The sequence below is a fragment of the Choloepus didactylus genome, chromosome 1 (assembly GCF_015220235.1).
Source record: "Choloepus didactylus isolate mChoDid1 chromosome 1, mChoDid1.pri, whole genome shotgun sequence".
Classification (NCBI taxonomy): domain Eukaryota; kingdom Metazoa; phylum Chordata; class Mammalia; order Pilosa; family Megalonychidae; genus Choloepus; species Choloepus didactylus.
The window spans coordinates 182,292,527-182,319,801 of NC_051307.1; the positions used below are offsets into that span (position 1 = coordinate 182,292,527).

The window sequence follows — 27,275 nt, forward strand, 5'->3', positions numbered from 1 at the left end:
GGCCTGGCAGACCAAGACAGTATCAGTGAACTTCGAGCAGAAAACATCATTTCTGGAGCTTATTGGCTTAACTCTTTGTAATATTCAACTACTGCCACAAAAAGATGCTTTTCAAACTGCAAGATACTATTGTATATTTATTAAAGTGGCTAAAATCATTGAACTTGACAATATCAAGTCCTTCTGAAAATATGGAGCAGCTGGAAATCTCATATAATCCTGGAGGTAATGCAAAATGACATAGCCACTTTGGGGAACAGTTTGGTACTTTCTTATAAACATATATTCCATATGAACCAATGATGCTCACTCCTGTGTATTTACCCAAGATAAATGAAAGCATATGTCCATTCCAAAACTTGTATATGAATGTTTATAGCACCATTATTCATAATGGCTGCAAACTGAAAACAACCCAGTGTCCATCAGTTGTGGGATTGATAAACAAATTGTGGTGTAACCACACAATGGTATTTTACTCGGCAATAATAAGGTATAAATTGCTGATACATTCAACAACACAGATTGATCTCAAAAGCCTTATGCTATGTGAAAATAAGTTAGACTAAAAGGCTACATACCGTACGATTATGTTTATACGACAATCTGGAAAAGGCAAAACTGAAGAGACGGAGAACATGTCAATGATTGCCAGGGGTTGGGAGTGGTTGAGTGACTGCAAAGGGGCATGATGGAATTGCGGGGTGGTGGCGGCAAAAGGTTTTAAGTTTTGTTGTGGTGGTGGTTATATAATGGCATGCATTTTTTTTTTTTTCAGAATGCGTAGAATGGTATATTTCAAATGGGTGAATTGTACTGCATGTAAATTATATCTTAATAAACCTCACTTTCAAAAGTGCTGCACAAGAAACCTCCCCAAACTCAGTGACTTAAAATAACATTTATGGTTTAGGACTTGTGGGTTGGCAGTGGGGTCGTGGACACTTGACTTGGCTGGGCACAGCTGGAGCAGCTCTACAACATGCTGAAATTCTGCAGGTCTGGGTCTCTGCTACAAGTTTCTCATCCTTCTTGAACCTGCAGGATAATCTATAGCATGTTCTTCTTATGCTGATGGTAGAGGCACAAAAAAGCAAGTCCAATCACAAAAGCATATTTCAAGTGTTTGCTTGCCTTCCATTTGCTAACATCTCACTGGCAAAGGAAATCACAAGAATTGGCCCAAATTCAAGAGATGGGAGGTAAACACCATCTCTAATGGGAAGACTTGCGTAGAAAAGGTAGACGTGAAGAGGTGGACAGTAATCCAGTCTTATAGAAGGCTCTTTACTGAATTACAATTTAATAGTATTTTCCTATTTTCTGCAAGGTTGGTAAGAAGAAATAATCATATGAAGATTATTTTTGTTTTTCTGCATTATCATTGTTGAAGAATTGCTCTTTATTTTACTCAGTGTTCCAACAATGAGGATTCTCGTGATAAATTCTTAGAATTTAGACTGGAAATTCATACTTTTGTTTTCTTAAGAACAGAATAATTGCCTTTATCAGACAATTAGAACTCTATGAACCATCTTTATTTCTTTTCATATTGGTAACCAGAAAGCTCAAAGCCAATTATATCGTACAGCTGAGACAACATGATATTCCAGAGTCCTTGCATGTTTCTCCTTACTCTGATGATTTATAATCTCTTTTTAAATCTTTACATGTCTCTTCCTTATTCTGGAAGTACTTTTATTGCAAGTTTCTCAAATATAGTTTGAAAATAGGCAGAGATGAAGAGGGAGGAAGATCATAAATGAAGCAAAGAATGATGGATGAGGAGGCAGGATATTTATACTCTAATAATTTCCTTGGAATATACTGTGACCATTGCAAATCTCTTGATCTCAGTGCCTTGATTTTGTAATCATTTTATCAGGCTAATTATGTTTATCTCTACTTTCTTTTCAACATAATGGAGAAAACCAGTGAAATATCAATGAGTTTTTTTTGGCACAATGGTCACTTTGGGTATGAGCCATTTTTCATTAAGTAAATACACAGGTGTGACTTTGGCCCTGGAGGAAGCCCATACAGTTCTATAAATGGAACAAAACCCTACCCTTGATTTCTTGCTTTCTTTCACTGCCAGTGGTTCAGCAGATTTGTAAGAAGTAGGAGAAGGCTCAACTTTAGCTCACTTGCAGTTTCAAACCTGTAGAGAAGGATGACAGTTCTTTAGCTCCTGACAGTTGCAAAATGAGCTGGTGGTCTCAGGCTGATTTTAAGTAGAAAGCTTGCTGTACTCCCAGCAAGATCTTAAGGGATTTACTGGGTCAAAGCAAAGCTGAATGAAGTTCAGGGATAAAGGATCTTGACTGGCCACAGAGGGGCAGCTTCTAAGTCAGTGAGTCATTGAAATTATATAAATGACAGTCCTTTGAGAATATACAGAGGGAACTCTGGGATGAGTATAATTAGTTCTCTGACCTATTCACACTCTCCCCTTGACCAAGGAGCAACACTGGCAAATGTCACTATTTCTTTGAGTAAGTTTTTCATCAGAAAGTTAGAAGAAAGTGATGTAACAGGCAATTATTTGGAATTTATAGAACAATTTGTGCGATACTACTAGTAATCTACATGAGCACATAATGCAGGTTGGATTTTATCAAAGTTTTAAGAACTGTGTGCTTATTAAGCCATGGGTTGGTACAAAATTATACCTTAGAGCTCTGTTTCTCAAGATGCAGGAACCTTAGTAAGGTAGCACCCTATGGATGGTAATTCATTTTCAATCAATTAGAATCTCCCCTTGTAAAGAGTCTATATAAAAGCATAAGCTTGCATCAGAATCACCTAGATTGCATATTGAAAGTGCTAATTGGAGACCCTACTCCAGACTGCCTGAATTAGAATTTCAGAGGTAAGTCTCTAGAACTTTAATTTTGGACAGTTTCCTTAGCTGTTATTAAAAGATGTTATCATGAGAACTATGATATTAAAAGAGGGAATACTCTAAGTCATGCTTCACAAACCTGGGTACTTGCTTCCCCGATGTAAGCAGCCACAGAATAAACATGGGACATCAACCATTTTTCTTCATTTTTAAAGTAATTTAATGATAACTTTAAGAATTTTTATTTTAAATATTAAATAGAATGCAAAAGTGGCATGATACTTTCAGATAAAGCAAGAACCTGCGAAGAGCAATCTTTGCTTGTGGGGGGCTGCCTTCAGGTATTTGAGTTTTTCAACATCCTTAGCTGCCCTTACAATTATTTGTTTGGAAAGTCTGAAAGACACAGGAAAGGGTGCTGAGAGAGAAGATGCTGACATGGCTGCAACAATTTCCTGCACTATTTATTCACTTAATAAACATTTATGAAGCACACACTCCTTAGGAGTTTCATGAGAAAGATGAGATAGGGTTCTGTGCTAAAGGAACCTGAAAAGCGACTGTAACATGCAGTGAGTTGTAGTAAGGATGCCCACAGAAGAGAGATAAATTCTGGCTGTGGGGAGAGGAACAGGGAGGTAGAGGATTTAGGTAGTTATGCTGATGAGTAGGGGAAGTTCATCGGAAGAAATGGTCTTTGTGCTGAGCTTTCAGAGATGGATAGTATTTGGAGCTGTGGAGAAGGGACTGATGTTCTGGACTAAAGGAATGGACATGGGCAAAGAGGAAACGGAAGAAAAGAAACATTTATCAGTCACCTTGAAAGTTCCAGGCACCACACGAGATACTTCATAATAAGTGAAGACATCTCTTAAGATGCCCCCCTCCCTTGTCTTGCAGTTTTGTTGTTTAGTCTGTATTTTATTTAAAATACTTAATCATTACTGGTGCAGCATTTGTATGTTTGTTAATCTAACTAGGCATGACTATCATCTGAAGTACTCTAATCAAGAAAGCATCCTTCAAGGGTGAGTGGTTAACATTTAAAGACTGTTCAGAAACTCATATTTTCAGTACTGCTGCTATCAACTTTTTATCTCTGATCAATACCAAGGGGCTGGGAATTGTTAATTTGCTTAATAGTTGTTAGAAATTATTTTTTGTCAGTGGAAAAAATGATGTTCTAGATATGTGGATTGACTAGACATATATATAGGCATCTCCAACTTTACATGGATCTTGCAAAATATTTGGCTAGGCCTAAAGGTAGGTCACATATGTCACAATTTAGGTGAGATTCTATTATCTGACAGACCAAGGTTAGCTGAATCCCACTATTGGAATGTTGTTGAGTGATTATTTCACACAAAAGTACTTTTTAGAAGATCTGAGAGGATGGTGAGCTGGGACTTCACAGGCTTGCACAAGACCTGTATGACTGTGACTGCTTTTTTTTTGTTTGTTTTTTGCATGTGTTGGCTTTCTAGTAAAGGTTCAAATATTTGGAAGAATTAGGTTTCAGGTTTCCATCTTTTAAACATACCATTATGTAATGAAGTTGTAGGCAAAGAAACCTATAGCCTTCACCTATTCTGACTGTTGGTGGCTGAAGTATTTACCAAGAATAACTTAATAATTGTAACTACCCAAACTGGTTTGGGTCAGTTCATAACAAGACTCTACTCTCCTTGATTCAAATATGTTTTCTCCATGCTGTCCTGTCTTCCTACATATACACCTCTAACACTTCACTGAAATTATTGGCTTTCTTATCTGTTTCCTTCCCTTGACTGTGAATCTCCTGATGATGCAAATGATCCTAGGTGCACATATTTTAGGTGACTTTTGGTAAATAAAGATAGATATCTAAAAGCCTGACATGCTAACCAGATTATAATGGGCAAATATTTATTAATTAGACATTTATTGATAAACAAGCAATCACAAAAACAATCTACACAAACTGTTCCAGAGGTGCAATCAAATCCCATCTTTTAGCCTTTTTAGGTGATCTAACCACCACCTTGCATTGAAAGTTTCAACTGAAGGAGCCCTGCCAATGTGCCAGAGGCAGGCTGCTATTATCCTTTCAGCAAGCACAGAGCAACTAAAATCCTCTGATTTCACAGAACCATTTAGGGGTTTCTCCTTTGACATCATCCCTTGGGAGAAGGCTGCACACTTCACTGTATTACTGCATTCTGTTCACTCAAGGGTAAGTACAGAGGTATGAAAGTCCACAATATGTTTGAGAAATGTATGAGTTTTGATTTGGTACCCTGTTGGACCATGAGCATGACTAATAGAGGATAATCTGGGAAGATAGATGGGATTTAACTAAGCACCTATATTTTATTTCATAAGTAGTGGGTGATTCATCAATTATTTTTTACTAGAATAGTGACCTAATTCCAGCTAGGCTTTAGAAAGATGAAACTGTAGGAGTTTTTGAAATAATTTGATATTGGAAAGGACCTAGAAGGAAAGAAGTCTAAGCAGGAAGTAAAGGATAGTGGAAAAGGAATAGATGGGAGAAAAGTAAACCTAACAGGAACAGAATTTAATGACTCATTGAATGTGGGAGAATAGGGAGAGGGAAGAGATAAAGATAACTCAGGGTTAGGTTCCTTGGTTACTAAATAAATTAAAATGATAAATATTAGCTCACATGGGTGAAAGTCTATCAGCTGTCTTCTAGGATAATTGTTACCAAATGCCATTCCAAGACGACATATTCACTAATTCATGTCATTCTGCTCACTCAAAATCAGGTATGTCCTGTATTGAGTGATTAGAACCCTAAAGTTCATAGTTCTGAGTTGAATAGCCACCAAGAGGGGCGCATACCTGTTGTGAACTCTGGGAAGTATAGTTTTCAAAATGTTACATACAAGTATGCAAATAGATAGTGAACAGATGTCAAAGTTTTATTTTATTTCAAGAGTGAGGGAACCAACAGGATAACAAAGTTGTTCAAAGGAAGGAGCCCCCTGCTAGCTACTGCCAAGAGGGACACTTTGAAGAATGCACAGGAGCTGAGAGAGGAGCTGCAGCTTACAAAGCAACATTTTGGAGATGATCTTTGAAAGCAGACTTTTGCTCCAGAGAAGCTAAGAGAGGACAAACACCCCAAGAGCAACTAAGAGTGACATGTTTGAGGAACTGCAGCCTAGAGAGGAACATCCTGGGAGAAAACCATTTTGAAACCAGAACTCTGGAGCAGACACCAGCCACATGTTTTCTCAGCTACAGAAGTTTCCTGGATGCCACTGGCCATCCTCCAGTGATGGTATCTGTTTGTTGATGCCTTATCTTGGGCACTTTATGGCCTTAAGACTGTAACTTTGTAACCAAATATATCCCCTTTATAAAAGCCTATCCATTTCTGGTGTTTTTCAAAAAGGCTGCAATAGCAAACTGGAGCATATGTCTTCATATCTTTTTTTAAATTTTGGAAGTTTTTTCTATTATTTCATTAAATCTTCTCTTTGCCCTTTATTCTTCTTCTTCTGGGACTCCCACAATATGTGTATTTGCACACTTTATGGTATTCCACAGATGCCTCTGACTGTGTTCACTTTTTCTTCATACTTTCTTTTCTCTACTTCTCCGATAGGATGATTTCAATAGTCTTACCTTCAAGTTCACCAACTTTTTCTTCCACCAGGTTCAAACTGCTGTTGAACCCCCTCTAGGAAGCTTTTAATTCCTGTCACTATGATCTTTAGCTCTGGTTCCTTTTTATAATTTCCAGCTCTCTATTGATATTCTCCTTGTGTGCCTCTATCAATTTCCTGATTTCTCTTAGTTCTTTCTTCAAAATGTTTTCCTTTGACTTTTTGAGCATATTTAGGACCTTTTAAAAAAAGTCTTTACCTTATGTGACCCAGTGTTCTCTTCATTGTTGGTTTCTAATGCTTTAATTTGCTCCTTTGCCTAGGACATCATTTCCTGTTTCTTTGTATGTTTTTTTTTTTTTAATCTTTTATTGATACCTGGACATTTTGATATTTTAATGTGTTATTTCTGGAATTTAGATTCCGAGGTGTCTATTCCTCAAGTTTGTATCTGTGCCAGTTTGAATGCATTATTTCCCCCAGAAAAAGCCATATTCTTTGATGCAATCTTGTGGGGCAGATATATTAGTGGGGATTAAGTTGGAATGTTTGGATTAGGTTGTTTGCATGGAAATGCACCCCACCCAACTGTGGATGATGACTCTAAGTGGATAATTTCCATGGAGGTGTTACCCACCCATTCAGGGTGGGTCTTAATTAAATCACTGGAGCCATATAAATGAGCTGACAAACAGAAGGAACTCGGTGCAGCTGAGAGTGACATTTTGAAGAGAAGCTACAGCCAAAAGGAACACTTTGAAGAATGCACAGAAGTTCAGAGAGTAGCTGCAGATGAGAGACAGTTTGAAGACTGCTGTTGAGAGCAGACTCTTACTCCAGAGAAGCTAAGAGAGGACAAACACCCCAAGAGCAACTAAGAGCAACATTTTTGAGGAACTGCAGCCTAGAGAGGAACATCCTGGGAGAAAACTACTTTGAAACCAGAACTTTGGAGCAGACACCAGCCGTGTGCCTTTCCAGCTAACAGAGGTTTTCCAGACACCATTGACCATCCTCCAGTGAAGGTACCCAATTGTTGATGTGTTACCTTGGACACTTTATGGCCTTAAGACTGTAACTGTGTAACCAAATAAAACTCCCATTTATAAAAGCCAATCCATTTTTGGTGTTTTGCATTCTGGCCGCATTAGCAAACTAAAACAGTATCCATATAGCATTATGTCAGAGCTTTCCTTCAATAACAGGAGCTAAACAAAAACAAACAAACAAAAACTAAACAAAACAAAACAAAAAAAGAAAAGAACAGAGAAGAAAAAAGAAAGAAAACATGCACCCAAACAAGGAAAAACAGAAAACACCTTTCCAGTCTTTGAAGATTGACCTGTGGGAGTACTTTCCTTCAGGTTTTATTCATATAATGATTTTAGAGACTAGCAACTGGAAAAAGCATAGGAGCCCACCCTGATCCCTTCTGTGCATGCATCTTGTCTTGGGCATGCATGTGTGGCCCTAGGAATTCCCCCATTTACATGGTTCCAAACATCTTCTCTCCCTAGGAAATAATTTCCTCGTGGTTCCAGGGATGTAGTGTGTGTCTCCAGTCAGAAATCCCTTGTCCTAGGCAACCGCTTGTCTGCTCTCCCACAGTGTTCTTTATGGGAGCTTGGTGTGCTGCATTCCACACACAGGGCAAGTTGTGGGATGGTGTGATGGTTTTGAGGCTTTATGGACCCCAGAAAATTGTGTTCCTAAAATTAATCCATTCCTGTGAGTGTGGACACATTGTAAGTAGGATCTTTTGGTGAGTAGGATCTTCAGTTAAGATGTGACCCACCTCATGCAGGGTGAGTCTTAATCCTCTTAATGGAGTCCTGTATAAGAGGATGAAATACAAAGGCAAAGATATAGAATCTGAAAGAGAAAGCCACAGAAACAGAGAGGAAATCACTGTAGCCAGAAGCTGGAAGCAGTGAAACTCAGAAGAGAAGAGAGAGACCACCAGATGCCTCCATGTGTCTTGCCAGCTGACAGAGGAGTCTAGGATCACCAGCAGCCTGTCTTCAGGAAAAAGGTATGGTTTTTATGATGCCTAAATTTGGACATTTTCATGCCCTCAGAACTGTAAGCTTGTAAACTAATAAATTCCATTGAAAATGTCAGCCCATTTTTTTAGCAAACTAAAAGAGATGGCAAGTCCCTCAGGTCACCAAAACCAGAAATATTGGGCCAGACATTGATGCTCCCAATATGTGCATGAGGGTTACTCTGCTCCCTCCAGAATCAGGACTGGGGATCTGCGCTGGGAGTATGGGTGGCTCTGAGTAAGCTTGGGGAGGGTGTGTGTGTGTGGGGGGGGGGGGGGTGCCATGCAGGGCACTGCTTTTAAGTTATCTTTGTCTTGATTTGGGGCTCAGCCTGTTCCTGCCATCCTATAACCGGTTTCTGGAGCTTTGAGAAAGATGTTTTTTGCCAGTTCTTGCTGTTTTTTCAAAGTTTCTGTGTGAGGACAGAGTTCTGAAGTGTCTCACTCTGCCACATTGATTGGGGTGGGGCTGGCACATGCTATATTGCCGGCCTACCAGTTACTTGTTTCAGAGAACTCCCCTTCTGGGAATTGCCCCGTCTCCTGACTCCATCCATTTGTTTTCTGCACAAGAGACCTTGCTAGTGGGAAGCAGCCATACCCAGAGGGTGGTTTTTAACCCTAGTCTGAGGAAATGGCTGAGGAGGGGCCTAGAGGGCAGGCTGGAGGCTTGGAGGTTGCTGTTATCAATTTCCCTCAGTTCACCCAGAATATGCCAAATTGAGTGGAATCATGCTGGGTATGTTATTCCTGATTTTGTCAATTAACAATTTTTGAAACTGGGTTTTTGATTGTGATTGTAATAAAAATGAAGTATCTGAACAAATCAAATAGTCAGACTCTACTTTGCACAGTTGAATATGAATATACAAATTGTCAACTTTGTATCAAAAGAGTTGTATATAATTCCATATCATAGCATAAATCTTTCTGATGAAAATTTTTCTGTTTTTAATTTTATCAACAATTTTTGTGTCTGTTTTTTATACCAAGATGTAAGGTGACCGATAATCCTTTCTTGGAAAGGGGCTCTCCTTTGTTCCAAGATAATGTTGATTTTTATGCAATGGTGACTGTAGATGGCCAGTATTTTTGTTTATTTTGTTCTTAATGTTCTTACCAAGAAAATAGAAATGGGAAACCTTCCTTATTTGCGTGTTTGTTTGTCTTCTTGCTAAGAGATTGACTTTTTAAGGAAATCCAAGTCTGGAACTCCTTCTAGAAAATCTCAGAGAGCAAAGCCATGTTCTGTTCCCATTGAAGTATCTGAACAAATTGTTCAGTGTCTCATTCCAAACTTAGCAATTTTAGAAATCAGAAATTTTTTTTTTTTTTTTTTTGCACACAAAGTGCAGTTTAGCTCACTCAGGGTAGTCTCACGTAACAAAGATTAACAACATATAAAACCAAACTTAGCATATAGAATAAAAATGTCAATTGATTAAATTAAAATGTGACTTCTAATTCAGAAGGGATGGGATAATTAAGTTCAGCACTTCTGGTCCCTGGCCTTACACAACCAGGGCTGCTAAGTCACAATCAGAGGGCGGCCGGTGAGTAAGTTATCCAAGCCGGGGAAGTTGGTTCTAGGATTCAAGGACTTGGATGTTTAATAGCTTCAGGCTTGAGTAGTGTGAGGCATCCATCTCCATAACAGGGATGGCCTTGCACAGGGCCTAAAAGTGTGTGCCAGGGAATCCTTTCTCCTGGGACAGTGCTTGGGTGGTCACTGCAAACATTTACATCTGTGAATCTTGTATTCACTGCCAGGCTAAGCAAACATCTTTCTTAAAACACTTCTTTCTCTTCTGATGCAGTACCTTCCGTGAGGTGCTCTCAAAGTTCTCCAGGGCTGGAAATTATTTCATCTCTTTAAGAAATCTTTACATACATCACTTTTACCCACATGAACTGACGTTGATGTTTGATTCTAAAATTATGTTTCCTTTGGTACTTCTGCTTTTTCAGAAAGTGCATTACTCTCTCTGCTCCACCTTCCACCTCCCAGTGCATATTCTCTTTAAAAGCCGCAGAGGTTTATTAAGATATATTCCATTTGCGCCTCAATTCTCTATTTATCGAAGAGAGCTCAGTGATACGCTTTTCAGAGCCCTGGTACCCTGAAGTTGCATTATATATATATAAATAAAAATGTATGCTCTAGGTCCCTGTGGAAGAGGTGTGCCCTGTTTCTCTAACAGTACTTTGCATAACAATCATTTGTTTATCTTACATCACTTTTGAGAATTTTCTTTATTCTTAAATGCCCTTTGCTATTGCATTAGGTTTGAATTTTTTAAAAATCTTACTAGTTCCTTCAGTTTTTCTTTGCCACCAGTTTTTTTGCCCTGTGGCTATTTAAAGACAAAGAGAGACAAATGTGAAGTTCTCAGCTCTTAACATGGCAAATACTCAGTCCCCGGATTAAAGCTAAATTTGTTGGCTAACACCTTTGCCTGCCAAGACTAGATACTTTCAGTTGTATAAAATCTAAGTAATAAAAATAATTCCCTGCCTTACAGTTACATGAGCCCATATGAAATTGCCAAATTTTGCTAAACATGTTTTGACATATGTGGTGGCTTGAAGCTGTATGTACCCCAGAAAAACATGTTCTTTAAGCCATTCCTGTGGGTATAAACATACAGTAAGTAGGGCTTTTTGATGAGGCTACTTCAGTTAAGGTGCAGCCCAGCTCATTCAGGATGGGACTTCATCCTGTTACTGGAGTTCTTTATAAACAGAATGAATACAGAGAAAGAGAAAAACAAAACAAAACAAAACATGGAAGTGAGGAGCTGAAAGCAATGAAGCTCAGGAGGAAAGTGGGACCAGCAGACTGTGCCGTGTGCCTTGCCATGTGGCAGAGAAACCAAGGATTACCAGCAGCTGACCTTGGTTTGGACCTGTTCCTGGCCTCAAAACTGTAAGTTAATAAATCCCCATTGTTTAAGCTGAAACATTTTTGAGCAGCCTGGGAAACTAAAGCAACATACAAAGAATGAAATTCCACATGGTTCAGCCTAATAATTTTCACATAGAACAATCCATTCTTATAAGTAATATTTCCCCCAAACCTCTGAACTATTTATGAAGTCAATAAAAATGTTACGGATTGTCCTAGAAAAATTAAGTGAGGCAGGGCAGGGGGGTGGGGGAGCAGGTGGGGCTCTGCTGAATTTGAAGATTGTCCTGATCCTCCAAACTTCTCTCTACCATAACAGTAAAGTAAAAAAGTGTGTTACTGTCATGGGCTTCTTCCCCTGTCACTCAGACTGCTGCCCCATTCTACGACCTGATATCCTTCAAGACACTGATCAAAGCCCACGACCCCAATTGAATGAAGATGAATTTCTCTGGTGTCTGTCTGACTCTGTACATTTTTTATAAGATATTAAAATCTTTCCCCCAAACTTTCTGAGTCCCTTTCTCATGATTCCTTGGGCTCCTGTCACACTTTTAAAAGCAATCTTTCTAAATATCATATTTCATTTCTCTAAAACTGCAGGTCTTCTGGCTTCTGGTTGCTTCCCTCCACCCTGGAACCAACAGAGTCCCTGTTCTTCCTTCATTTGGGGCTTCTAATCCCAGCACGTACTTGCCTTGGTTTCACTGTTCCCAGGATCTCTTTTTTCCGTCATTTTTCCTTCTCACAAAAATGAAAATTAATATCCTATTTTTCTCTTAAAAAAAAAAAGCAGAACTAAAACAAAACCACTGAAAATTTTTATTTTCCCTCTTTCTTAAATTTCTTAAAACAGTTGAATAACAGGCAACTGGGTGCAGGGCATGCAGCTCTCAGAGTGCAGGGCTCGTGCTCATGCACAAGGGACAGGCCTAGAGGGCACCGGCCAGAAGAACTCAGTCCCCAAATCTGCCTCCAGTCCCTCTATCACCTCCCAAGGCAAATTTTTCTAAACTTCATTTCCCAGTCCACCAGGTATCCACTTCCAGACACTGCAGCATTTGCATAATAATGTGTGCATGGCATTGGATTGTGTAACCTGAAATAGCTTATGTCATTTTTCTCATCTATACAGTGGGTGTTGATTGTTGCCATAGCCGTCACATAGTTTTGGTTATTTCAAGTTTGAACCTGCCTAGCTGGCAGTATTCTTATTCCTAAAGAGATTAATACGCAGATCTGACAGATGACAGAAATCAAGTGGAGACCAAATAACTTTGCCAACCATAGTCAATTGTTCCTCAGTTCCTAAGCAGGCAGATGTTGAAGAGTAGACTTCCTGGGACTAAGATGTACCCACCAGGGTAAAGATGGAAGGAGGGAATGGGAATGGGGCAACACAACAAAATGCTTTGGAACAACTGGACCTGGCCATTTTAAGGACATGACACCAGTTCTAAGGCACTCAGAAAGTCACTATTAAAAAGCGAGAACCACTAAATTTTGGCATCCAAGATGATAGTACTGGTTTCTGTATTAGATTAGTAGCTATACAAGATATGCCTTTATTCATCAATATCCTGAATTAGGTGACTTAGATTCTTGGCAAGAAAATGTCAATGCATGGGAAGAAGAAGATGTGGCCTGGCAGGCAGAAGTTCTGAGGCAGCAGCATATATCAGAGAAAAGAGAATAGCACAACAAAAGAAGAAAATGGAAAAGGGAACACAGCCCTAATGAAGAAAGAACAAAACAAATTTGGTATAAAACTTTCATAACAAATTGTGCCAGTTTGGATGTATTATGTCCCCCAAAGTGCCATGTTCTTCAATGCAATCTTTTGGGGGCAGATGTATTAGTGTTGATTAGGTTGGAATCCTTTGATTGAGTGTTTTCATGGGGATGTGACTCAATCAACTGTGGGTGAGACATTTGATTGGATAATTTCCATGGAGGTGTTACCCCACCCATTTAGGGTGGGTCTTAATTGAATCACTGGAGTCCTATAAAAGAGTTCATAGACAGAAGGGGGTGCTGCAGCCAAGAGAGACACTTTGAAATACTCACAGGAGATCAGAGTGGAGCTGGAACACAAGCTGGGATCAGCAGACACCAGCCATGTGCCTTCCCAGCTAACAGAGGTTTTCCAGATGCCATTGGCCTTCCTTTGGTGAAGGAATACCTGTGTTGATGCCTTCATTTGGACATTTTCATGGCCTTTAGACTGTAGCTTTGTAACCAAATAAACCCCTTTTATAAAAGCCAATCCATTTCTGGTATTTTGCATAATGGTAGCATTAGCAAATTGGAACACAAATGCTTATCAGATATCATAGTGCCAGCAGGAGAAATCTGAGTTCTGTAACCCAAACAATATGTCTATGGATTAAAGAGTATTTTCAGAATACAAATACACTGCTTGATTTTTAGGCATTGATCAGGTCATCTAGGACACCAGGATTCTCTCAAAGTACCTTGAACTCTCAATGACTGAGGCTTAAACAAACAAACAAGACTTATGTGACAATATTTTCTTCATACTCAAAATACCAGGCAGGTGATTGCTGTAGAGAAATAATTGCAAATGGTATAGTGTTTCTAGCTAAATAAATGGGTGAAGATAATATTATGGTGGAAAAGAACTCTGCTGTCTATTATGCTTTCCTTCAGAGTGCATAAGGATAAAATAACCAATTTTAAATATTAAAATTATTGACTAGCAAATACTGATCAGATCGTTTTTGAAATATCATGCTAATTCTAGTTATTACCTTTCAAGAACACTTTACCTCTCAAGGGCACTTATATTCAGTTGAAACATTTGTGTGTGTTTTATTTTTATTTTTATTTTTTTTTGTGGCTCCAAAGGATCAAATATCAAGAATTTGGTTCAATAATAATTTTGAATCCTTCATGAAGAGAAATATAAAGAAATGGAGAAGTCCAGAAGCCATGGCATGTAAAGAACCCAGAAACTGAGGATTATACGATAGCTATATCTGAAGATTGGACAGAGTGTAACAATTAAGAGGCAATAGATGTCTATATTGTTCCAAGGCTAAGAGCTCAGTTCTATAAGAAGAAATAATAGAAGACAGATTTTGATGCAACATGATGAAAAACTTCTAAGTTTTTAAACTGCATGCCAGAAACTGAAGGGTTAATTCCAGAACCAAAAAAGTTAACACTGCATAGCTGGCCCAATATGGCCTACTACCTGTTTGTGTAAATGAACTTTTATTGGACTATAGTCATGCCCATTAGTTTACATATTGTCTATAGCCACTTTCACATCACAACAGCAGAGTTGACTAGTTGCTACAGAAACCATATAGCCCACAAGCCTAAAATATTTACTCTCTGGCCCCTTGCAGAATATATTTGCTGATCTCTGTTCTGGAGGAAGATGCTCTTCATTATTTTAGCTGGGTTAACACTATTAGAGAGAAAAATGTAGACCCCAGGCTTGTGAAACTTCAGAGAACGAAAGGAGGGTTGCTGGTCTACCCTATGGTTTGTCCAGGATATTTTTGGTTTGGGTTACTGAATATCCCCACATTCTAGGAAACCTTTAACTCCTGGTCAGACTTGAACAGGTGACCATCCTAATAGATCCAATGGGCAAAGTAAAGCCATGAGACAAATGGGTTAAGAACCGGAGAAGAAGAAACAAAGCCCAATTTGGAGATGAGATCAATTAGGTGGTCAACGCCCACATAGTGAGTTTTGCTGATGAAGTATGTTACATGCCTAGAAATACAGAAAAGCAGTGACTCATGTAACAGTCTATTTCTCTCTCACATTACAAAGACAGGGTAAGCAGTTCAGAACTCGCATGACAGCCTCAGCCCAGATTCCTTCTACCTGAGTGCATTACCATCCTCAAAATGTCACCTCCCCTTTGAGACCAAGATTGCTGCTTGAAGTCCAGTAATCACAGCTGCATTATAGTCACAGCAAGGAAAAACGAATGTAAAAGGGAGTATCCTTTCTTCTAATGATTCTTCTTCAAAGTTGCACACCCCTTCTACTACTTCCCACTGACTTGATTTTAGTCATGTGGCCACACTTACCTGGGAAATGTAGACTTTATTCCTAAAAGTCATGTGACCAGCTATATATTTGGGGCTTTATTACTAATGAAGAAATAAGGAATGCATATTGGGGGAAACTAGCATTTTCTGTTACATGGAGGCAATTAAAATTGTCATAAATTCAAAGCTCATGTTGTTGGACAGTCTATTATTTACCAGGAACTGGGCCAAATCCTTCATGTGAATTTTCTCATTTAATCTTTCCACAAATCTGTGAAATAGATACTATAATTATTCTTTATTTGCTAGATAAGGAAATAAGGCTAAAATATATACAATTAATCATATTATTCTAGATTACACAGCTATGAGGTGGAGCTAGGATTTGAACTCAGATTAGTCTTCTTCATGGACTCATGAATTTAATCACTTCTGTATGCTGCCTCTACAGCACTCTGTCAGGAATGATTTTTATCCAGATTTTCCCAGCCCACGGACCCAAATCCTGAGCATAATAATCACATGAGGTCAACTTTTGGGTTGTTACAGATTTCTGGAACAGTTAGAACTCATGTGACTATTATGACTGCAAAAAACAGAGAATCTATGCCTACTTATATCTAATCTATAGCTATATACATAGATAAATTTATTATAAATTTTACTGATAAAAAGAAAATGTAGCAATTTACAAATAATAAAATATGCAACATTCTTTATTGTAAATTCTATTCAGCCAATCGATTCTCATAGAATCTTTCACTGATTTTTGACACACTTAGCATTCATAGCAATCTAGAGTTGTAACTGACAAATGAACGTAGTTCTGACTCAAATGCTGGTTGAACTTTTCATTTATGTTAACTAGTAAGATGGAAGTGAAACAATGAATATATATAAGAACTTTACTTAATCATCAGTAATGTGACTTCTTTGCTCAGTTAGATAATAGCTTTCAAATACAGGAAGCATATGTCTTCAATTTTTTTATGTTATTCACAATGTTAACAACTACAGACACAGCATACTTTTGAGTTTCATCTGCATTGTTAGCATTTTCTTTGTCTAGACCAAGGATTGGCAAACTATGGACCTTGGGCCAAATCTGGCCAGCTGCCCCTTTTTGCAAATAAAGTTTTATTGGAACACAGCCATGTCCATTCGTTTACATATTATCTATGGATGCTAACTTCAGAGTTGAGTAGCTGTGACAGAGACCACCATATGGCCCACAAGGCTGAAAATACTTGTTGCCTGGCCCCTTACAGAAAAGTATGCCCACCCCTGACCTAAAGGGACAGAGCAATAAATAAAGGGAACACTGGACCCCAGATTTTCACTTATAGCAAACAGGATTTCCACACTGATGAGTAACATTTTTGGGAAAGAAGATTCTAAATTACCTTAGGGACTACAGTGGGGGTAAAAACCTTTGGTTGTTCTATGCATGGATCCTGGAAGTCCAGGGAATGTGGCAGACTATTCAAACTGGCAGAAGATATTCATTACATTTCCCCTAAATGTGGATTATTTATATACATAATTATCAATGGAAAATGAACCTAGTCTCCCTGCCTTTACTTTCAATATATTAACTTTGAGCTTCATAGTATGGATGATTGTCAGAAACAGAAACAATTGCCAGATACAATCCTATTTAAAAATCACCTCTTTCTTGAAGCACAAACATCTCAGGTTTCAAAAATAGTTGCAGGTCTATCACATTTCTGCTTATCTTTTCAGATGTTTATAGTGCCTGGAGAAGAGAAAAATAAAAGAAGATTTCAAGGGCAAATGAGGGTATGTGTGAGCTGCAGAAACAACAGATGTGTTGTATAGATAAATGGTCTTATAAGAAAAAGTTGACAAGGTATTCAAAATGCAAGTCCTTAGAAACATATTTCTTTTCTGGGTATTTAATCCAATTATCACTGGAATCGGGAAAAGAAAATTCTTCATGGTGTATTTAATACTAATACTATTAACATATGGCATATGTAATATTAACATAGCAGTATTTATACTGCTAATGAACTGTTCAGCAGTGGGACACCAAAATGAGAAACTCCCACCAAATCTCCTCTTAGAGTGAGCATCTCACACTTTGCTGTGGGGCAGGTCCTCCTGACTCTGCCGCCGTGTGTCATATAAAGTCTTAAATTCTCTGATCATTTTTCTCTTTTGGACATGCTGCTAAAATTTGTTTTGGGTTCAGGATATCATGTGATCCTGGTCTTGGCCCAAATTAATAAACACAAATGGAAACATTGGCTCTGAAATCTTGTGATAACGTTTCATTATAAGGAAGTCATATACATAACTTGAAAATGTGGATTTTTAGATTATTATTAAAATAAAACCATAAAGCTTAAAAGCCCTTATTGAGACCCCTCAGAGGTCTGAGGACCTGAGGAATCCATTTGAAATGATAGACGATATTTTTCAAACATTTAATTTTAAAATCATACGTTTGTGGAGCAACCAGTGGAAACATACCTTGAGAAATACTAGATTTGTGGAAGGCTTAAATTCTGTTCATGGTGTCCTCCCTGTGATAAAATAGCCAACTGAAGAAATAGCCTAGTCTAGGATTTGTTTTCTCATGGTACTGGGCAAAATCCAATTCAATATCAAGTTGAACCGTCACCTTCACACAGCCCCGAACATTTTTAAGCTTGAAAAATAAGAAACACATCACTGCATTCTCTGAGCCCTAGGAGGCCCTAAAGTGCCAACCTATTCTAAAAGAAACAGCTCTTTTGGTGTTCTCTGATGTGATTGGAAATTGACAGTTGGAATGCTCTCAGGAGAGAGCCTGTTCTTAAGAAACTTGGAGACCAATTTTGCAGTCTTGGTAAGTGTGGATAAAGTCAAGTCCCTTTCAGACTCTTTAGGGCTTTATCTTGATTATACCCTTGCACTTTCAGAGCATCTTTTCTCAAAAGGCCTTCAGGCATTTTATCAACTACGGGAGAGAGAGAGGGTGAGGGAAAGGGAGAGAGAGTTTAAAATGAACTTTTATAAAAGTAATGCATGATCACTATAAAGCATTCTAAAAAAAATCGAAGTATGAAAAAAGAATAAATTTGTAAAAATCATCCAACTTCCTACCAAGTTACTTACAACTTTAGCTTTAGGTGAATGTCATTCTGCACATCTCTCCAACCATTTGCATGAATGGGTAGTTTGATAGAGAAGGAGGTGGATAGATTTACTTTTTAATTAAATAATATTAATTTTTAGTGTGTGATGTTGTACTGGTTTGAAGCTATGTACCCCAGAAAAGGCCATGTTCTTTTAATCCATTCCTGTGGGTGCAGACCTATTGTGGGTGGGACCTTTTGATTAGATTGTTTCAATTGAGATGTGACCCATTGTGCCGGTTTGAATGTATTATGTCCCCCAAAACTCCATTATCTTTGATGTAATCTTGTGTGGGCAGACATATCAGTGTTCATTAGACTGTAATTCTTTGAGTGTTTCCATGGAGGTGTGCCCCACCCAACTGTGGGGATGACTCTGATTGGATAATTTCCATGGAGGTGTTACCCCACCCATTCAGAGTGGGTCTAAGTTAAATCACTGGAACCATATAAATGAGCTGACAAACGGAAGGAACTCAGTGCAGCTGAGAGTGACAGTTTGAAGAGAAGCTATAGCCAAAAGGGACACTTTGAAGAATGCACTGGAACTGAGAGAGGAGCTTCAGCTTACAGAGACATTTTGGAGATGGCCTTTGAAAGCAGACTTTTGCTCTGAGAAGCTCAGAGAGGACAAACGCTCCCCAAGAGCAATTAAGAGTGATATTTTTGAGAAGCTGAAGCCTAGAGAGGAATGTCCTGGGAGAAAGCCATTTTGAAACCAGAACTTTGGAGCAGATGCCATCCTCTTGCCTTCCCAGCTAACAGAGGTTTTACGGACACCATTGGCCATCCTCCAGTGAAGGTACCCGATTGCTAATATGTTACCTTGGACACTTTATGGCCTTAAGACTATAACTGTGTAACCAAATAACCCCCCTTTTAAAAGCCAATCCGTTTTGGTGTTTTGCATTCTGGCAGCATTAGCAAACTAGAACAGACACCCAATTCAAGGTGGGTCATAATCCTTTACTGGAGCACTTTATGAGAGGATTAAAGGCAGAATACCCAAAAAGAGTGTAAAGAGAGAAACACACAGAGACAGCTAAAGGAGAATAGTTTCAGAGATGCTAAGAGAGGACCCACAGATGGTCAGAGAGCATCTGGAATCAGGGGCTGAAAGCAACAGAATCTGAGAGTGAAGGACCAGCAGACACCAGCCATGTGTCTTGACATCTGATAGAGGAAACCCAGATACCAGCAGCCTTTCTTCAGAGAAGGTATTGTTCTTTTTGATGCCTTAATTGGGACATTTTCATGGCCCTAGAATTGTAAAATTGTAAGCTAATAAACCCCCTTTGTAAAAGCAAACTCATTTCTGGTATATTGCATCCTGACAGTATTAGCAAACCAAAACAGTTGTTTTACCTTGCAGTTGATCCTAAAACCAGAACATGAAATTACTATTTTTCTTAAAGATTTTTAAATCACCCATTCAGCAGAGAATGGTGCTTTTCATGTATAAATGCTATTTGCTTATTTGTGTGCACATTACATTTGAGACCTTCTTAAGCTACACAAAAGGAAAGAACAAAAGGGAAGTCCATGTGTCCATCAGAAGGGTCAGAAGAGAGACACCTGTTATTACCACCTCCAGAGGAAGACTCTCAGTGACTGAAGCATAGCAAAGAGCATAACAACGCCTGCCACCGGGAACAGCCGTCTTAGGGTCCACACTCACTCCACAATTTGTAGGTGTTTGGGTCACCAACAAAAGCACGACTCACACAGGCACTGGGTGAACATTTACTCACAAAGAGACAAAGTAAGGCTAGCTTCACTAGGGGTTCAGTCACCCATGGCCAGTGGATCTCAAAATGCAGCTGACACAGGAGATGATCTATGTGCACCCCTCTTGAGTCATAGTGGAAGAAAATATTGCTTCCTCACTGCCATGAACAGATACACTGGCAGGGGTGGGCCTGTTTCCATAAAACTTACCTATTTTAGCTAGGCTCTGTCCAGTGAATGTTTGCATATACTCTGGGTAAAAGGGGAAGGAATGTGCCAGCAGGCCACTGTCTATTAGGGTATGAGTTTTACAGCAAATCTCCCAAGAAGGGAGTCAGTATACATTTATCATCCCATCCTTGAAGCCAGGTTAACCCATCTAGTCCCAAGCACAGGGTTTATTTGTGGGTCACAGGGCAAGTTGGCAGGCTGTGCTCGGACTGTCCCCTATGTGTATACATCTTGCCATTCAAACCATTCAATAGGTGTAAGGAAGAGATGGAAAATTACAAGGGTTATTTCTCTTTGTTTTAATGTAGTCTCTGTAAATTGGTTAGTTGAGTGGTTATTAAACCAAATAATACATATGACAGAAGCTAGCATAGAACCATAATGGCTGCTCATAGTAGATGCTCAATAAATATTTGTTGAATAAGAATATAAATCTTGCTTACCAGAACCCCATGCACCCTGTTTTTGGAAAAATTGTAGAAAATAATGGTCACCTGTCTTCCAAATGTGACATTTTGTTTTGGAGTTCTATTACATAGCTGACAATCTTATGCCCATAAGTATTGATCTAATGGAGTGGCATTTGAGAAAGATGTTAAAGTCTATAGTCACACGTAGCTTAAATGATGCAATTCTACTAGGAAAAAAACCTTAAATTCAGTAAAGCACATTTAAGTGTTATAATAAATATTTCTTGAACCAAGGCATATAATCTCCTAAAGGATTTCTTAAATTTTATAAACAGAAAGATTATGAAAAATAATTAAGGTTTTGGAATATTTTTGCAATTTTAAAATGTGTGTTTCAATATTATATTCCTTACCAGGAAAGATAATGAAACTAAACTCTTACAATTCTTCTTAATTTCTCTTGTCAGCTTCCAATTGTTATGTGTATGCATGTATATATAAGATTTATAACATTTATAATCTATTCTGTAATCTTAATCTCAGTGTTTCATTGTTCCATTTCTCTATGAATTTAATGTTCATCAACAGTATTTTTACTTCATCTTATGCATTCCCAAATTTTATTGCTATACTTCTTGGATGCTTAAGAATGACTGTGACCTTTATGCTAAATAACAAATTGATTGGGTTTAAGATTCATGGGTCATATTTTCTTTCTCTCAGAATTATGTAGACTTTGTTCCTGTGTTCTAGCTTTGAAGGTTGGTGTGGAGCCTTTTAAAGCCAGAGATTACTGTCTTAGAGGTTTCTTAATTTTATTGTCTTGACTACTTGAAAAATGTCTCTGCTTCTCCATATATTTAAAAAACTTAGCCAGGATATGTCAGTCACTTTGAGTCTATGTCCTAAAAAAATGAGTCCACTCAACCTGCAGATTGAATTCTCTTCACTTTTCAAGGCATTTCTCTGAATGCCTTCCTGCTTCATTTATTATGTTCCTTATTTCAACAGCAACATTCAGGGGTAGCAATTTTCCTTATGTTGGGTCAATTTCTCCATCTTACTCAATATTTTCTCTCCAGAATTGCTTGAATCCTTCTGTTGTTTTCCTTTGCAATTATCTCAAAACTTTCCTTTATGTGATTAATTCTATTGTCAGCCAAGTTCAGCATATTTCTTGTTATGTTTAGTTAATTTATTGTGTCTATAATGGAGTCATTTTTTCTTCTCAGTTTATTGCCTCTCTTCTGTGATTAAATAATTCCATTTTTTTGTCACCTAAGTATTTGTTGAATTCATGTTCTTTTTAAATTATTCTAAAGCATAAAGCATTCATAAAAATGTACTTCTGTCCTTTGAATTATTTTTTTCCTCTAGCATGGCTTCTTCATCCTTCATTTAGTCCTTCTTCTCATCTTCTATTCTTTCTTCCTTTCCATCCATTTTTTTGTGCTATGTATTTATAGTTTCTATGAGGTTACTTTTCATCTTGCTCCTCCTTAATGGAGGCTCTTTTCTCCAGCTATTTTATTTGGAGTGTGAATGGATTTTCTTGGATCTCCTTACCTCAACCTTATTCATGATCAGCCATTTGAAGGTTTGGTCTTACGTTTGATTCATTTTTCATAATCTGAAGATGTGGAGTAGGAAGATAAGATAATATAGAATTGCTCTCCTTTATGAAAAGTTATTAATTTTCTATCTGGTAGTAGCAGTGTGGTAGAAGTAAAAGGTCTCTTATTTCAATGGATGCTAGCTAGTTTTAGACTCAGGGTTGTTCCACCAGTTATGCATGGTATTCCAAAGACTATCTAATGTCAGCGTCTACTCTGATTATTTGTTTTTATTTTTTTCATAAATTTACTCCCCTCTTCATCCTGTAGATATTTCTACTTCCTCTGCCTCCCTTCATATCCACAGGGAAAATATATGGATACCATCTCATGTCCTCTTCTCGTTGGATTTGAGGGCATTAGTGAGACTTCTTAGGTTTGTCTGGCTCACTAGTACTGCTTCAGGCAGGGATTAGGAGCAATGCAGAGTCATTTCAGAATCTTCTATTTCTTTCCTTGCAAAGCCTTTTGATATTTATGATATTGGGTTGTGCCCCTGCATTGTTCTATTTATGCCTTTTTTTCTTTGCTTTCTTAAAAAGTTATTTTTATTTTGTATTCACTCCACTAGATATTTTAGGGGGTTCAGAGTTTTTGATCTGGCCTCAATCTGATATCATTACTGAAAAGCCCGCATCAATAAGGTTTTAATTCCTCCAATGCTCCTGAGTGATGTCTTCGTGTCTTCAACATACTCTCCGAGGTAGTGCATTTTGCCAACTAATAATGACACTTATTTTAAAAATTATGCAACCATATATGCAAGTGAAAACTAACTATATAAGCCAATTGTTTATTGACTTTTGTTGTTGTAACACCTAACACAGTATTTTGGGAATCCAAGATAATTCTATTTATTGTTATAGTAATAAAAATGTTGGCAATGTAAGTATAAGAGCATAAAAGGGCCCAGGGGCCACTGTCTATGGGTATTGCCCTTTTAGCAATTAGGAAAGTCTAATACATGATTACAATATCTTGCTCAAGGTCGAACTGTTACAGAGACGGCTTTTGAGCTTCCAGAAGCACCATGACTGTGTCTCTTAAATGAACCGTAAGCAAGAAATATTAAACAATAATCACTGCACTTTACCTCCTGACTGTGCAGAACCTGGGGTGGGGAACCATGTGGTGAGACATGGCTGAGGCCCACCGCTGACCCAGGCTGTAAATTTCCAACACCGAGTAATCAGTCTCTCATGGATGATCAAACACCAGTGTGTGCAGAAGCATGGGATTTCCCTCCTCCTTGCTTAATACATTCCTTTCTTTCACTGTGGAATTATACTGGCTTAGAAGCTGCCAAGTTTGTGTCTCTTAAAAAATTCAGCACATACTTTTAGTCATAAAAGCAGAAACCCAACGGATTCCTGCCCTAGTGAATTTTAAGAGCTCATTGAAAACATCCAGAGAAATAGCTCTTAATGTTCAGCTTCATTGCACAGGGAGGGAGAAAGGCAAAGGGGGGTGTCAGGAGCCCTCCAAGGTGTGAGGAAGACAAAGGATCTTTCCTTTATTCATTCTGAGCTAGGAAATCCCAGTAGAATAGAACCTGTGCCTCTAGATGCCCACCACCACCCCACTCTATCTCTTCAAAGTTAAGTTCCTATGCCTAACTGCTTGCAAGAATGCTGCACCCTTCAGCTAGTGCAATAAATTTTCTTTTATCACATAAATTGTTTTATTAATGAGAAGATAGACATTCTCAGGTTAATATCCCTTTACAGTACTGAGAACATGGTAGGGACTTTAAAAAATGAATGCTCTGGAAGGCAGAATAATGGTCCCCATGGATAATCACATCCTAATCCAAGAACCTATACATATGTGACCTTATATGGCAAAAGGGACTTGGCAGGTGGGATTAAATTAAGGGTCTTGGGATAGAGAGATTTTCCTGGATAATCCAGGTGGGCCCAATGTAATCACAAAAGTCCTGATCAGGGGAAGTGGGAGGCAGGAAAGTCAAAGTCTGAGAAGGAAAAGTGACAACAGAAGCAGAGGCCAGAAAGAGAGATTTTTAAGATGCTACACTGCTGGCTTTGAAGATGGAGGATGGGGCCATGAGACAAGGAAGGCAGAAGCTGAAAAAAGCAAGGAAAAAAACTTTCCCCTGGAATCTCCAGAAGGATCACAACCCTGCCAACCTATTTTAGAATTCTGACCTCCTGAAGCGTGAGATAATAAATTTGTGTTGCTTTAAGTTATTAGGTTTGTGGTAGTTTGTTGCAGTGGCATAACAAATGAAGAAATCCATAATTAAATACTTGGCATGTTAATTTCAGAGTCACAGGCATGGCTATCACAGGAACCCTGAAGTAAAGAGTAGATCCAGTGCTATACATTAAAATCCAGGGTTCCTTAGAAGTTACAGGAAGGAGACCCTCATCTAGCATTAATTGTGAAAGAAGTGTTTCTGAAGTGAAAAGTCCTCTTCTTTTTCCAGGTGTCTCCACTAATATTCAGGAGCTGACAGAAGACAATTTGGGGAGGACATAGGAATTATTAACAATCACTTCCTGCTGGACTGTATTAATCAAACAGTCTTCAACGTAAACCAACACTGTTCCACAGTTTCCATTTCTGCATGAACAAGTGTCCATTGAACTTTTAAAGCTTTTAACTGAAGCACGGCCCCCAACAGAATTCTTTTGTTCATCCTATGTGTTCCCCCAATCCAGGAGGAAGACTGTCTGTTTTCAAACACTGTTAATATCTGTAACCTAGAGTGAACATGATTTTATCCTATAGAGAAATAAAGGATCTTCAGTTCTTCAAAAAGACCTCTTGTGGTCTTTGTGAAGAATCTGAGAGAATTCCTGTACATTCATTTTCTTTCCCCTTAAAAAAAAAAGGCAGCATGATTACCAGCTACTGCCTGGGTGCTGCTGATTCTGACGCCAGCTTTCCCTTTCCAGTCATGCCTTCATGGCTCAGCCCACTTAAGAGGCCCAAATCCCATTATCATTCTGTCCTTCCATCATTGGACTCTTTCAATGGCTCCTTCTTCCCTCCTTTATCAAACTCCTCTGCCCAGCCTAGAAGAGCCTCCATAAATAGCCCATTTTGGCAACACAATCACCTGCTATTGAAAGTCCCCAATGGGACTGTGGTTCTCCAATTGACAACTCAGATCACATTTCTTAAAATATAAACAGTATTTTACAAGATGCTTAGATGCTAGGGCCAGCCTACAAGAAGCTAATTAACCTTTAATATACTAATGGCATTCATAGTATTTCCACAGCATATCTATCCCTTCCTCCCATGGTAAGAAAATGTCTGCAAGAATTCTCACTTGGTTGCTAAGTGGACTTTTTACTCACTAGGATTACTTCTGGGGACCAGGGGATTGGATGAGAAACAATGTTGAATCAATTCAGAATCTTCTAACTTAAAAGGACATTGCTAAGTATACATACACCCCTCATACCCTCTTGGCCCTCCACCATCTGGGTGGTCATAACGCTCCAGGTAGCTGTGATGAAGCACTGGGTTCCGCGTGAGTTTAGGTGGGCTTAGGGCAAGGACTTCTCCTAGGCAAGGGTAATTTATTATCACAGAAAAATATTTAAAGAAAAACAGTTTTCCATAAATTTATGACTCCGTAGAAGAAAGTTTTACTTGAATCTAATGGTTTACTGTGTGATTAAGAAATAAAAAATGTGTTAGTTTTAGCTCCCTCCTACCCACTATCAGGGAGTATGTACAATTGTTCTTACATGGAGGAGTTGATAGCTAGTAAGAACTGGTAATTTTCTACAGGAACCTTCTGCTTCCATAGAGCCCTCCCTCCAGTTGGTCATGACTTTTTTTTCTTCTAGGTCACAGGATCTGTGATTTTGGAGCTGCAGGATAGTCTCTTTTTTGTTTGTCACATACAAACCAAAGAGTGCTAGCATCTACTTTCCAAGACCTTCTGGGTTCATATAGCTTACATTCTTAGCCCTTATCTCTGTACACTCCCACTGCAGTCTAATGGCTGCTCTTGCGCAGGTTTTGTTCCCTAATTGGATTGTGTGACTTGAAGGCAGGTAGCTTAACTTGAATTTAGCAAAATGCTTATCGTCGTCATGGGAGGAAGCTCAGGAAGCACTTGGTGGTTGACTAATGGAAGAACTTCCTGAATGGATGTGTATTGCATGTTTATCAGACATCAGTATTATCAGCACAGTTGGGCACATGAGTCAGAAGCCTTAGGGTCAGTTAGTTCTCTTTGTGTTTGTGACATTGTCTAAATTACTTCACATTGTCTAAATTTCAAGTTCTGTCTTTATATTTGTAAAATAGGGATAATAATGTATTGGCCACGATACTTTGGGTTGCAAGTCACAGAAATCCAATTTAATTTGGATTAATCAGCAAAGCACTTCTTAGTCTTACCTAATTTAATGAATACAAGAGTAGGATTTCAGACACAGCTGGATATGGATAAGCAAATTCTGTCAATCTCTCCATCTCTTGACTCCAAATTTCCTCCTCTTATGGCCTTCTTCTTAGGTACAGTTTCCCTAACTGGCAACAAATATAGACACAGGAGTGCCAGAAATTTCCTCTCTCCCAGTTCTCCTGAAATTCTCATTAGAGCACCTCAATCCACATAGACCTTCTTGTTCTAATCACTGTGGCTGGAGGAGGGTAGAGAGTTCTGATTGGCCAATCCTGAGTCATGAGCCAGTGGATGGGGTCCTTGGGAACCACATAG

The 27,275-nt window shown here is 38.6% G+C and overlaps 1 pseudogene; it reads left to right on the forward strand.

The window, feature by feature from the left end:
- Positions 1–13,189, forward strand: part of LOC119526504 — a 56,606-nt pseudogene extending 43,417 nt beyond the window's left edge.
- The last annotated feature ends 14,086 nt before the right edge of the window (positions 13,190–27,275 follow it).